This window comes from Pollicipes pollicipes, unplaced genomic scaffold (genome assembly GCF_011947565.3).
Source record: "Pollicipes pollicipes isolate AB1234 unplaced genomic scaffold, Ppol_2.1 Scaffold_6686;HRSCAF=7923_pilon_pilon_pilon, whole genome shotgun sequence".
Classification (NCBI taxonomy): domain Eukaryota; kingdom Metazoa; phylum Arthropoda; class Thecostraca; order Pollicipedomorpha; family Pollicipedidae; genus Pollicipes; species Pollicipes pollicipes.
The window spans coordinates 14,773,867-14,787,048 of NW_023596921.1; the positions used below are offsets into that span (position 1 = coordinate 14,773,867).

The 13,182-nt window shown below is 53.0% G+C and overlaps 1 pseudogene; it reads right to left on the bottom strand.

Moving 5' to 3' along the window:
- LOC119107962 (filamin-A-like) overlaps nt 1-13,182 on the bottom strand; it is a 117,082-nt pseudogene that overhangs the window by 14,902 nt on the left and 88,998 nt on the right.

Sequence of the window (13,182 nt, forward strand, 5' to 3'; positions counted from 1 at the left end):
CAATGCGCAGCGCAAACTTTAATGTCTTTTGGAGGCATTTAGCATTTGTTCTTTGACCCGTTGCCTAGGTGGCAGGGCGGGCGATCGTGCGAGACGACCAAGACATTGGCCAGGGTAGGCAGGTCACGTGGGATCTTTTAACGCACGTGGGAGGATACCGCTGCATTTTTTGACAGATGATGAGTGAGAGTACCAGGTGAGGTGCTTGTCAAACACTGGGCTGAGGCTTCTGACGGTGGGGCCCCCACGCACTGCGCCATCGTGGAACCGAATAGATTTGGCAACCACGCCTCGGCCATTTTGACGGGAGCCACAAACCATAAGTTCCGTCTTACCAGTATTTACTTTCAGACCGTGGTAGAGAAACCAGGTGTTCAAAGAGTCAAGTGTATGTTCTAGTGTAGCAATGAGCTGTGGGAGAGTCTTTTTCCAGATGTAAAAACTTGGGTATCATCAGCGGATGGGATAGCTGCAGATGCAGCTTTCCGCTTCAGCATGCTGCTGTTGTACAATGTAAGTTTAAGCCGCTTTCACAGTCGTCACGCACTCTTCGGTCGATAATCCGCAAAAAAGACCGGAAAGGGGAGAGCATGCAACAAACATGAAGCGCAGCCGGCGTCAGTGACGAGCCCACGCGGAGCCCAAGCACGCCTCGTGCCTGGGCGAGAGACGCCTCGCTTCGAGCCGGCGCCGCCTCACGCCCCTGACCTTGAGCGGGCCGACAGTGAACTGGAACGGTGAGCCGGGGATGTGCACGTCCCGGTAGCGCACGGACACCGTGTGCACGCCCAGCTGCTTGGGCACGAAGTTGACGGCGTGCAGGTTGTCCTCGAGCTCTGAGATGGCGGCATCCTCGACCACGCCGCCGGGGGAGGCGACGGCGGCGCTCAGGTCGAGCGCCGACACGCCCGGCATCTTGAAGGTGAGCGCGCAGCTGGAGCCGACGGAGGTGAGCGGCACCGCCTCCTGGTTGCGCTTGATACGCTCCGTCTGCGTGTTCGAGCCCTCTCCCGTCACCTGGGAGCAGCCACCGGCTTGGTTATGGAAGCGCCTGTCCTATGAAGCGCTTGCCGGCTGCATGCGAGCACCCGGTGCTGCCGCAGGACGACTGGTGGCAGGCTTTTGCGGGTGTGCTTTATTTGTGTGCACTGTCTTGAACGTCCGCCCATTCAAGCGGCATTTCTAGGTCGGATATGAGGATATTTGCCATGACCTCAGTGCGTCAGAGATCTTTGTAGTTGAGGTCACATGTGCCAGTAGTCACATGTTGTGTAAATGATGTAAAACGTAGCGCTAGCACGTTCTACATCAACACACGAAAGGCCCGAAATGCCGTCTGATCACTTGCTCACTTTGCTTCAGACCAAAGGGCAGACTTACAAGTGTGGTGTGCTCTATCATCGGCTTTCAAGGACCTGCGTTAAAAATATGCAATGATTTCCTTAAAAAAAAAAACGCAGCTGCCCCATTTGTGTGTGATTGGTCCCCTCGCGGCACCCGAATGCCTACCTTACAGGTGAACGGCGAGCCCTTGACGTGATGGTCGGCGAACTTCAGGTTGATGATGTAGAAGCCTGGTTCCTTGGGGTTGTAAGAAACCTCCAGCTTGCGTCCGCTTTCTCGTCATACTTGATCTCGGCCTTGCTCGGTCCTTCGACGGACAGCGATACGCCACCCATAGCCTAGCAGCGGGGTGGGCGCTTGGTCAATGAACAATGGCCACCAGTCAAAGGCTTGAATCGATGGACATCAGGAACGCTGACAGCGGTCTGCAGCCGTCATTGACACTAGGCCTTAGTTCTTGGATGAGAACCGTGCTGGTATAAGCGTCCACGCGAGATGCAATCCTCGCTCATCAAAATGAACAAGCAACAATGCTGATTGCAGCGCATGCCGCTGAAATCTGGTCCGGGATAGCTACGGACGGTATGAAACTGTCCGGGATAGCTTGCGGACGGTATGTAATGGTCCGGGATAGTTGCGGACGGTATGTCACGGTTCGGGATAGCTGCGGACGATATGAAACGGTCCGGGATAGCTTCGGACGGCGCGTAACGGTCCGGGATTAGCTGCGGAGGGTATGAAACTGCCTGGGATAGCTGCTGACAGTACGAAACTGTCCGGGATAGCTGCGGACGATATGAAACGGTCTGAGATAGATGCGGACGGTATGAAGCGCTATGCCTTTTTGAATGAAAAAGTCGCAGCCTCGCAGACGGTGACCGGTGTGTAGGTAGCTCAACGCCAACCCCGCGAGGGGCGTCCAGCCCAGAGGCCCGGCCCGAGCCCGCCCCAGCGACGACGTCACTGACTGTCCACCGCCCATGCCCGACGACGACCACTGACCGGCCCTCCTTAGTGTCGATGGCGATCTTGTTGGCCACGTGCGTCACTTGCCCTGAGTGAGCGCCGTGCCCGACACCTTCCACCTTGGAGGCGTCGCCCACCTCCTGAGGATTGACCATGATCTTGAAGGGTGAGCCGCTGATGGCGGTATCCTTCTTCTTCACGCTGACCAGGTGTTTGGCCGATCTCGCGTGGCGTGAAGGAGATGCCTGGCGGCGGCGGGGCGTGTGTGAAGAAGAAGTGCCTGACGGTGATGGCGGCGGTGGATACACAGCGATCGAAAACAAACAGAGAGAGGAGAGAGACGGCAAGAGAGACAGCGAGAGAGCAGGGAGTGAGGGAGAGAAGAGAAGAGAAAGAGAGAGAGAGAGAGAGAGGGTAGAGAGAGAGGAGAGAGGGGGGGGGGACCGTGCATCTCACGGCGTCCAGCAGTTCAGGCTTCTCATGCCAGGTGGTGAAAGTGTAAAATAATTGATGTCAGGCCTCAATAAGACCCAGCGAAGCTGACAAAAAAATGTGTTAAGTCGGCTGCATATGAGGCTTTAATAACATGAATAACGAGACTTTCCGGACGCTCTGTCAGTTGAAATGCATCATTGTGACTGGCAGTCCGCGGTTACAGGCACCACACATGATCAGCAGTGTCACACGGGCAGCTACACCAGATAGGGGCGTGTGCATGCGCTTGCTCAGCAAGTTCTCTTTTTAAGTAGTGTACTCTGTCGCCACAGACTGCTTATTGGCGGCTGGCTTACCTAGCTGGTCGTTGGTCAGCTTCTTGAGGAAGCAGGGTTCCTCCAGGCCGGACGGTGCCGTAATGGAGGCGTTCAACACCTTGATGTTCTTCTCGCTGACCTTGCCGGGCAGCGTGACCTCCGACTGGGCGCCCATCGACACCTGGCTCCGCTTGCGTCCCTCGCCTGCGGCAGAGAAGCTCGGTCGTGAGATCGAGCAGTCCGGTTCATGGGGCGGGGGGGGGGGGAGGCGTTTGTCATCGAAACGGAAGAGGCCAGCTGTCCAGGCATGACACGTTTCGTTAGAAAAGAATGATGCCGCTGCGCCATATTTATCAAGTGGCTACATATATAGGGTACACGGTTGGTTTTTGACGACAGACAACTTGCTGAGGATCTGACATCGCCACAGGAGGAAACCCTCGCCCCTTGCGAAGAGCCAAACTCAAGCGCCAGTCACAGTGTCGTCACGATGAACTGCACGACGGCCTCTCACGCAGTGGACTTCAGCCCAGCACACAACACTGCGAGGAGCGCGTCACTCCGAGCTTGACCGGCCCTGCGACTGTCGCCTGTGGATGCATGCCAGCAACACCACCGGCTGGCGGCACCGCTGCGCCTTCCTCACCAGTGGACCTTCACCGTTACGCCTTCCTCACCAGTGACTTTCACCGCTGCGCCTGACTCACCAGTGATCTTCACCGAGAACGGGCTGCCCTTGATGTGCTTGTCGGAGAACTTGACGGCGATCTTGTACACGCCGGGTGATGGTGGGCAGGTACGAGACAGACACCGTGCCGTCCTTGTTGTCATGGCAACTGATTGTCGGCCTTGCTCGGGCCCTCCACCGCCAGCGACAGCCCTCCTGAACAGCACCGCGCGCCGGAGCGCAGTGTCAGCTGTCTGCTAGCGTCCGGTTCGTGCAAATCACGTGAGAGAGGAGATCCTTCGAACTTGCATCGTTAAGTATGGTCAGTTTAATAGTTTAAAGTGTCTAGTTGTGCAAGCTGGGTAATTACTCGCACAGCCAAAGTTAACATCTCAACGCAACGATGCGTGCAAATATAGCACTATACGGCGGAGTACAGTGCCAGTTGCCTGCGACCGCCCGGTTCATGCAAATCACGTGAGCAGAAAGAGCCCTCGAATTTCTGTTTAAAAACGAATGCAACCATTTCTAGTGGTTATATGGACAAAAAGTTGAATACATACATAAACTCCTAAGCATAACATGACCATATGGCGACCTTAAATGACAATCAATCCAACGACAACTTGTGCTGTTCAGTCTGGAACAAGACAGCTGGTGACAAACAATAATATTTCCACGCAAATATGCTTTCGGTAGCGGCGAAATGCTAAGGTCATAGTTCTGAGCGGTACTCATAACGATACAAATACCATGCTTATCAAAAACAAAATAACACATTATACACAGCAGACAACTCCAAAAAGCTGTCCGAAACATGGACAATAACAGAAACCACGAAACACCTACTGGGAAGTTCATGAAACGTGTGTAGTACACAGTAACTTATCCAACCCCGCAGTCCACAGCACATTATCTACATGCACATTGCGAGCACACAATATCCAAACACGGTGGCACACAATATCCAAGCATATCAAACTGGCGAGGGTCTTGGCTATATGAGCGCTAGCGCATAAAGCGTTACTTGGAAGACAACCTACGCAGTTTTGTTTGATTGGTCGAGCCCTCTCCAGACGTCTTTTGACCAAACCATGGGGCAGACCGATGGATGGATCGCCCAATCGTCGAGCAGCTACGAAACAACTTTTGAGTCACCACTTTGTCATTGAAATATTGCAGGGCACTAGAGGTGCAGATGCACCCAGGTACGATATGTGAAACGTTTATCTATCATTATCAACATGCGTTTCCCGTATTAACTGGCGCACTGGCAGAACTCTGACCCTCCCCCCCCCCCCCCCCCCCCCTGTTGCTGTTCTGCTGGTTGCCAGGAAGACACAAGAGAATCTGGTAAATGCAACTGGGTGACAGGCCTGCTGGGCCATAAAGCTGTGTCTTTTGTACCCTTACACCTGAATGTGGGCAGTCGCATACGCCGTTTTCTCTGCTATGGGCAACTTTTATCACAACCGAAGCAAGGACCATCACCCTCTTTTGGAAAGGATTTAAACCGTGGTTTTTGCTCTCAGCAGACAACGCTGATGAACAAGATGCAGTATACTTTAGGATAAATAAGGCTACGTTAGAAGTCTGCCTAGCAGTCCCGAATAACCAAGCGCAAGAGCAATGAAACCGCTCGCCAAGTATGGAAGCACCCCGCATGCCGAAGTGTGCTCGATGAAGAGCACCAACAACACGACACGTCACATCCCACTCCAACGACCAAGCGCTCGTGTGCAGCGGCTGCCGGATCCGCAAAATAGGTGGCGCTGCGGCTCGGCGAAAAGACGACGCTACGGCAAGCCGCAGGAGGGCAGAAGCGCAGACTGGGCGACAGCATGGGCCGGGCGTCGGAAGCAGCGGCGGCGGCGATGGCGGCGGCGGCAGCAGCGGCGGCGGCGGCAACGGCGGCATGCCTAGAGTGGGGTGTGGTATTTACCGCGTAGTCTTTCACTACCTGCACCGGCGTCCTTGGTGGTGATGGTGAAGGTGGCCAGCTCGCCGGTGATGCCATGCACCAGGCCCGGACCGTACGCCGTCACATAGCGCTCGCCAGAGAATCCACGTGGAACTTGAATGGGGATCCTGCCGGAGACGGAGCGCGTCGGGCGTGGCGTGGGCTGGCTGCACGAGGACAGAACTGAACGCAACGTAGGACAGAAATATCCAGTGTTGGCCCACAATGGCACTTACTGCTAGCTGGCACGTGCACTCGCCCTGGTGAAGAGGAAATTACTGTCTTTGCAATGTTAAGCGAGTTGTCCTGGCTCTTCACGAGCACGACACGAGGGTTGTTGCTCAAAAGCCTACAAGGTTGTCGTTAAATAATCTGCCACGTTTTAAATACCGCCTGCTCTTCCATCGCCTGTTCGTGGCTCGCTGCCACTTATCCCCCCTCCCGTCCCAGAAAGCAACGACCGGATGAGAAAAAACGGCTCGTTTGCCGCCGGTAGACGTGACCGAGTTTTCTCCTCCCGACCGTACAGCAGGTGCCGCCGCTAAAAATACGCGGGCCGTCCGCTGGGCAGCGGGCTGGAAGCCTGGAGCGGGCGCATCGGCTCGTGGCATCGGCTTGCCGCCCGCTGGACGGGCCGGCCGACCCCGGTCCAGGCGGTCCTGAGGGTCACCCATCACACTCGAACGAGCCCCGGTCGTGGCAGATGTAGTAGAACAGACGCTGACAATGCAGCTGGAAGGCTTCAGCTACCCGGTCCTGAGCACCCTATTTCCATCCCGTCCCGTTTCATTTTCCAGCGTGTGCCCTCCTACGTTGGTTCCCGCGTTGTCACTGCATCGCTGTCTCCGCGCTTCAGGCCACAGCCATTCGAGACCGTGACCTCTGCCCCTGACCGAGCCTGAACCCTGGCCCCTCACCCTGCACGTGCTCCCCGTTGAATTTCAGCAGCAGCTCATGTAGGCCCTCTTCCTTCGGCTCGTACTTGATGGTCACGGTGCCATCCCGGTTGTCCTCGATCACCGGCTTGTCCACACCACCGCTCGGCATCCTGACCTCGGCTGGCGACACAGAGGGCATAGGTCAGGGTTGGCCCGCGGCCAAAAGGGGCAGGTCACCACCACCAGCGCTCAGAGATCGTTACGGATCATACATCTGGGAGCCCTTCTCAGAACGTAGCTCATCTTTCCCAGGTTCAGTCCAGCATACAGTTTAACTAAAGATCACGAATTCCAAAGGTTTAATCTACGATATATATATATATATATATATATATATATGATTTGCGTATGTAATGAATGAATAAGCCCTATGTAAAATGGCAAACATTCGTGTCTTGATTTTTTGTCCATTCGGCTAAATTTACAAACAGGCGATAAGAGATAGCATTTATATGTGTAATAAGATAATTGTTGGTTAGAGCGTAACCCTTTCGATCTATCCACTTGTGGCCAGGTGGGTGCGAGTATATATAGGTGCACGCTATTTTCGTTTCACAGGTATGGCCTGTGGCCGTTGGCAGCTCTCACGCCAAAGGTCACGTAACGTCAGAGGGAGGGGGACAGCGATTCTACCATTGACCTGGAATTGCTCGATCGGATGGTGGAAGTCAGGGCTTACACCACAAGTACTGCTTAACGTGAGCTCTGATGCCAGAAAGCCATCGATTCAAAAGGTTCGGATCAAATGTTTAAAGAATAGGAGTTTAAGTTATTGTAAGCCCATACTAGCCCGCAACAGCTAAATCTAACAGATATGGATTTTAGACCACTGACAAATAGCAAGAATATGTGTAACTGAATAGCTTCCTACCACAAGCCCAGAGTGCACAACTTTAAAAGTGTTGTGAGTTTCATTGTTTCTACTGAAACCGATCAATGCGATTCATTTGCAGACACTGCAGATTTTCCAACGTTTTCAGCTCTTGTGCTGCGGAACGACTCCACTAAGAGCCCCAGACGCCAGACAGGCCGTTTCCAACGCTTCATTAGCTTAACACTCCCCGTTGGCGCCATTCGACTCGCGTCGTTGACGAAGTGAGGAAGGGGTTGGCCTCCTCGCCGCGCAATCGAAATTTAGCTAGACACGCGAAATAAAAACGACTGATAGTTATAATCAGACGTCCGAGGCCAACGATGTCTTGCATGGACCGTTTAGGTCACCCGGCAGCCCTCCAGATTATGTCAACCATACTACTGAAATTTTGAAGTATGCAACACAGCGGTATGGAGCTCAAACGGCATAATCCGAGCGGGCATAAGCTCATGTTCTAAATCAGATCCAGCACAAAAACAAGCCAGGATCCACAAGTTTTCTACATCGTCACCATAGGTCACTGATCTCTGTTATCTTTAGAAAGGTCACCGACACATATCGCAATTTTAATGCATGCAGGTATGATTATGTGATTATTCTGTTCACAAAGGTACTGTTTCATGCTAATAAACAGCAGCAGACCTGGCATGTGCCACAAAACGTGTGGATGTGAATGTGGAGTTCGTACAGACTGCAAAACTTGAGCGATAAAAACTGCTGGCTCACGGCAGCTCTCAGTATGTGGGCCTACAAAATACGAGCCTACATGTGCAGGCAACAGAAATCGACTCAGGCCACAGCACTGCCACCAGCTGCAGGCCCATGGGATTACCGGCTCAAACAACGGCACGGCATGTTACGCACGATACACGCTATTTCGTAAATGAGGACTCATTCTTGACTTATTGCTATACCTATGGTGATACCGTATAGCGTGCCCTGCCAAGATATAAGTGAACCAGCTTTACCCAAGCCGTGAGGATAAGCGATGTTATTCTAACATAAACTTAACACGCGCCCGGGTGGCCGATTGGGTACTCTTCGCTCGAGAGGGGGTCAATTTGAACCCCTGAGATCTCAGGAACTAAGAGAGCTAGAGACACCAAATTCACAGGGTGTGTTGACCTGTACGGAACTCATTTAGGTTAAAGTTTGAGGTTTCTAGGTCAAATACGGGTCAAATAAGGTCAAACAAGGTCAAATCTGAGGCTAATCTGCAAAGACCCCCAGAACCTAGACATCTGTACTAAGCAAAGAGTCACATGCTCGTTTTAGGTCAGCAATCATGTTTGACCTTTTGAAGCTTATGTTAACCAAAATCATAAAAGACTGCTTTGAGCTTTGCACTTGAGTAAGCGACAAAGGTTATGCTTAACAATACGTTCCTAAAAAAATGTTGACCTGGGTCATTCTAGGTCAGTGATCTATTCTAACCTTTAAGAAGCCCATGGAAGGTGTATAATGCGATTCTGTTATCATAAATTCGAAATGGGCACCAGAAACTACCCCATACAGCAAGCCCTTGAGTACTAAAACAGGTTTGTTTTGGCCTTGATCTGACCTTCATACCTGACCCTAGATCAAGGTAGCGTGTACACTCAATTGTTGTGCTGCCCAAGAAAGTATTTCAGTGATGTATGGTCTCATCTAACACTCCGTTGTTGGATTAAATTGAACGATTCCCTAGAAATTGTCTTTGCTGAAACCATGGCCTGACTTTGGCTTGCCAAGGGTCAGCGACCTTGCAAAGTACATATAAATTTTTGATGCCAGACGATCCGCTATTCAGCTATCTACAGCCACGCAACATTGAGCGCGGCTACGCTGCGCCGTTCGGAAACTATTAAAGAAAAACCTTTGGAGGGTCAATTTGACTCTCATCCGACCGCATGGTAATTGATCTCCACTTTTCACATGGTGTTTTCACAGAACCTGTTTTGCGTGATACCGAGGTTTTGCTTCTTGCATCCAAGGTCATAACTGAATATCTCTCCATCTGACGAAAATGCCGCTTCCTATAAGCTCTATGTGCATTTGGATATTGCTTGCAAAGGAGGAGCACACGCAGTGCAAATAATGCCAGCAAAGCGCTTTCATCCAACATTTTTAGTCGCTCAGCTAGAACCAGTAGCTTATCGTAATACCATTCCGTAAAATACCATGTTCCCCTCAAATGATTAGGCTAACGCGTCAGTTCATACCAAACACATTCCGTGGAGCAAAAACTGACGTGTGCTGTTGAAACCAGCTTATTGTTCTGCATAATGGGTATCAGCATATCGCTATTATCATTCCTATTCACTGAATCAACATGCCAGATGCATGGACACATCCGCTTTGAAAGCTGGGTTTGGATTTTCCACAACCGGCTGGCGTCGTCACCGGTGGTGGGGCCAATTCAACCATTCACGTATTGCTCTCGCTGCCACTGTTGGCGGCAGCCTGTGCTGCGTCACTGGTGGCTCCGCCATCACATACCAGAGGCCATGGGAGCTGCCTCGGGCGCCCTTCCGGAGGTCGGGCCCGCCGCGCAGGCCATCACCCACCGTCTCCGCTGGCGGCGAGCTGACTCGAGCGCTCGCCGACCTCGAAGGTCAGCACCAGCGGCTGGCCGCACCTCGCCTTCATCTCGCCGCCCTTTCCGCTCATATCTCGACGAGTGGACGCCAGCTCCGGCACTAGGCACAGCCACCAGGTAGCCGGTTGCCGGATCACGGCCTCCGCCGATTCAGCTGTGCAGCGGCGTCGGATGCGACGGGGCACGCGCCGCAATCCGGTGGAGCAGGCGGGCGTCTAGCGCCGCTGCGGTGCTTGCGGTCACCGGTGATACGGGCCTAACACCCGACAAGGGCCAGACGCGCTGGGACCTGAGGCGCCGCCCAGCTTCCACAGCGGTCCGACTGCTCGTGGTCGTCGGGAGCAGGCGGTAAGGCGAGGACCGTGCGGCGCGCTTCGAGCCCGCCGTTTGATGACTGGCCCTCGGCCGGCACACTCCAAGCCCACCGTCTGATGACTGGCCCCCGGTAGGCGCACTCCAAGCCCACCGTCTGATGACTGACGCTCGGCCGGCGCGCTCCGAGGCTGCAGGGCCGAGGTGCTCCAGCCCACTCCAGTTCAGTCAGCATCAACACACCTGTCAGCGTTCGCCGGCAGTGGCCTAGACACCGACATCTTCTGCCAAAGACGCATCGATATGCATCAAGCCCATCCGGGCCGCCGTTCCTCGGCATACTGGGGCATGTGACCATCAATTTTCAGGTGGGTGCGTTGTGCTTGTGACGCGAAAGCTCGGGTCAAACAGGGCATTCCAGAAGAATCGGCCAGTTTCTGGCTACGAAGGAGCTGCGAACACTTTAAGTGGCGTAATGCTCTCGGCAGTCAATGAGGCCAGGTATGACAGATTCAACCTCAACGCCACGGGTCATCAGATTTGTTGTTTGTGGAGGTGCGCAGTTCAAGCCGCTTTCGTTCAGGATGACTAAACACTAGCAAATTCCGTTCAAAATAAGCTAAACTAACTGCTCAACGTTTGGCTGTCTAAAAATACCTCGTGGCGTTGGGATGACTCAAAAATCACGTCAGTGAGTTCATGCTTGATACCGGGACGTTTTCGCTTCCAAAATTGGTTGATCGCATGTTGGGCTTAGTTTGGTTTGGCTTAGAGCCCTTTTGGTCACTAATGGCCACTTCGAATCTATGTGATAACACAAGTGGAGTCGTGGGGACAGGAATTCATGCATCCGGCTGTCCTCCGCTATCGAGATTACGCGGCGCAGGGACTCTTCTAAATTTGTGCGGGCGGTCAGCCGCCAGGGGAAGAGGGTAATTAAGCCCACTCATGGCTGACGTCTGCAGCTCACCCGGAGCTGGGGGTGAGACGCCTGCAAACCACCCCGGAGCTGGGGGTGAGACGCCTGCAGCTCACAACGGAGCTGGGTGTGAGACGCCTGCAAAGCACCCCAGAGCTGGGGGTGAGACTCCTGCAACCCACCCCGGAGCTGGGGGTGAGACGCCTGCAAACCAGTTCGGAGCTGGGGGTGAGACGCCTGCAAACCAGTTCGGAGCTGGGGGTGAGACCCCTGCATCCCACCACGGAGCTGGTTGAAGTTGGGCAGGGCGGGCAGCCAGCCTCCGGCACAGATTGTCGCCCGTGCAGAGGTGGACTGGACCCATGCGCCACAGGACACGGTGGACGAAGGCGTGGCATCGAGAACGGCCTGGTCGAGACCACTTCACACAAACGGGTTACAAATGGAGTGGAAACAAGTAAAGGGTGAGCAGATCTGGGCAATAAACTAAACGCTTACTGTCAACAGACACAAGTGCATATTGAGCATTAACTGGCCACATGATAATGGCATGCATTGCTGGTACGACGACGTTGGTCCAGCATACTGATATCGCGCTTGTGGCGTGATCTTCAGAAATGCAGAACCATTATTCAGGCAACGGCGCGTGAAGCTCGTCGAAGCGGCTGAAAGGGGTGATAAAATCCGCCATCACCCGTCAAACGCATGTCATCCAGCGGGTATTGGGATGAACTGAGAGTACTTTTAGGTGATGGCCTTAGACAACCAGGTGCTCAGTTGTGATGACAAGTTCAAAGGGCTTTCCTTTTCGAAAAGCCGGACTAAGAAAAGCTTAGCGAAACGGTGGTCTTGTAGCGCCGGAGGGGGTTGAGCTAGTGCTGTTATATGGTGGTGTGGCTCCAACAGAGACGCAGCAAATTGTGTAACCAAGTTACTGAAACGCACTCCTTTGACGCGCCGGTCGATATCTCCAAACAACTGGAAAGTGCTGCCCTTGATCTTGGTTACTTAACTACCGTCCTGTTATCCCTAAGCCAGCAGAAACTTCCATCAAATCCCACCACATAGCAACTGACGAGTTCCACGAACAAACGTCACGCAGCTTCTTCGCGTGTAAAACCACTCCATGCCCAACTCTTGCCAAGCAGGCGTTCAGCCAGAATTCACGGTGGGTAAATCCTACGGTAAATCTGTGGAAACATTATGAACCGAGATCTGAAACGGGGGCGGCGGTGCCACCTTGGTATCCCACCCTAATTCATAGTTCCGGATCAATCAATACGAACGGACTACTCATAACATAAAAACGCTAAAAGTGCATTGTCTGGTACATGAATGGGCTCGTAAAATTGGCTTGCGCATGCGCCGAAAACAATTGACTCAAATGCGTGCCGTACAAATCAACTCGGATTTGTGTTGACATTGTCAACAAATGACTGCTGTTAAGCGCGGCAGGTCGCAGCCTTTCGCCTAGAGAGATGTCCTGCCGAAAGTATTTTCCCGATCACCAGAAGGCGGCACTAAATTAAACACTAACGTGGTGAGTGGCTGCGCTCGATTTTGACCGGGAAGGCTGAGAACCCAGGAGGCTTCATCTTGGCTGCACATCTGCTCACAAGTCATTTCGTCCTCCGGGAGGACTGACAGGATAGCGGGTAGCTGGTGGGCGGGTAGCTTAGGATGTCGCACCAATGACGTTTAGATGTCATCACTTCCAATGGGTTATGTTGAGCCCGATTCGTTGACTGTACGAATCCACTGAATTTTCTGGACGAATACGAATTAATTTTACTGATCATGACAGGTAAATAAGTAAATTGAAATGAAATTGAATACAATGAAAGTTTAATATAATAACTGTTTAAGATAGGA